The sequence below is a fragment of the Chinchilla lanigera genome, unplaced genomic scaffold (assembly GCF_000276665.1).
Source record: "Chinchilla lanigera isolate Chin_1 unplaced genomic scaffold, ChiLan1.0 scaffold00128, whole genome shotgun sequence".
Taxonomy (NCBI): domain Eukaryota; kingdom Metazoa; phylum Chordata; class Mammalia; order Rodentia; family Chinchillidae; genus Chinchilla; species Chinchilla lanigera.
In genome coordinates, this window is record NW_004955529.1 from 3,755,353 (window position 1) to 3,757,003 (window position 1,651).

Below are 1,651 nucleotides of genomic sequence, written 5' to 3' on the forward strand. Positions count from 1 at the left end.
TTAATTTCCTGTACAGAAAGATTTTTACCATCTGAAAGGTATACTTTTGAAACTGCATAGAACCCAAGCAAAAAGAGGTACTTCATCATGCTTTATTACTAGTTCCTTTGGGAAAAGGATTACATGAAATTATGATGTTTCCCTAAATAGTATTTTCATTGACTTACAGCATTCGTAGTGGAGTTTAGAGACTGAAGTAACATCATAATGTGATGTTTCCAAGCATTACTCAAAACAGCCCATTGGAGAGAGGAGCCAATCAAGACTGCATTGGAGGTTGAAATTGGGCAAAGATTGGATATCTTTATAAACAGAGAATGAGCACCACTGAAACCACGGTTCTGACAGTATTTCTTGATAATGTACAGTGTCAGTTCTAAAACAGATGCCTCTCAAATAGGAATTTCTGAAGTCTTTATTGAAGTAGATCATTATGTTATATAGCCTCATGATGATACTGAGGGTAGCCAGTGTAAACTCTCACAAAGATACAAATGGTTCAAAAGAAAGTTTCAGAGAACAAGGTTTATATCTTCCAATTGCAATTTCATGGGTAGGATATTGTAAAATGCCTCAAATAGGAAAGATTGCAAAAGATGGTAAACAATGTATTCACAAATGTATTAATGAGTCTATAAATTTTATATCATATGCGGCAAGTGAAAGATGTCATTAAGAGAAGAAGAAAAAATTAATGTAGAGAATATTCTCTTTGCAATGTCTACTGTAGGCTTCAACAGTTGTGTACAATCCTGAAATTATACCCTAACAAATTTAGAAAAGCTATTAAAGGACAAAAGGGAATTGGTAGAGCAGTCACTGCTATAGATGCGCTAAATGAAGAGCATACACAGGCATTTACTAACGGGTTACTAGTTAGATTAATAACTGCAGATTGTCAATGACAAAATGTTATGTCTTATACAACATTCTATCTACAGGTTTCTACTGTTTAAGAACTTCACTTTTCATTATCTAAAAAATGAGTAAAGGGGGAGTACAGAGAAGCAAGTACAATTGTGGAAGAGATATTAGAAAATAACTGATGAAAAGATGTTTCTTTATATATTAAGTAGGTGTAATGTAGCTTTCTGGTGCTTGAGTAACTGAGGTGTTAATTCTGACTTGAGAATCTTTTCATGAATGATTTTAAAGAAAAGTTTTTATTTCAAAGTTTTTAAAATAACCTGTTATGTACAAGCATTTTTGCTGTTTCGTGCTTGTATACATTCTATATTGCAATATATTACCATCAGAGTTTTCTATACAGTTCCTTATTTTCATAGTGAATCATAATACTTTTGTAATTCAAGTAAGCAGCTGGTTTCATTTATGATGTCTGCCCTTTTAATAAAATTATAAAAGCAGAATTCATTTTGAATGCAAGTTGCCTTTATTATAAATTTGATTGTATTTTGGCCATAATAATACAGCTAGATTTTTAACATTTGCTGTATTCATTAAAGCTACTTTTTTGTAAAACATCCATAGTTTATGCAGCATCATTTTTTTATAGAAGGTAATTGTATAAATATGAATGCAGAGGCGAATACTATTTGCCTTGTGAAACTTATTGCCTATTAAAGGTGTTTATACTGTTCATTGTGTTTGTTAATGTAATTTTAGCTATGGGAGATTTTGCTAATACTAT

General features: G+C 31.4%; 1 pseudogene; it reads left to right on the plus strand.

Moving 5' to 3' along the window:
• Positions 1-360: 360 nt before the first annotated feature.
• LOC102030343 lies at positions 361-986 on the plus strand (annotated as a pseudogene).
• Positions 987-1,651: the final 665 nt, after the last annotated feature.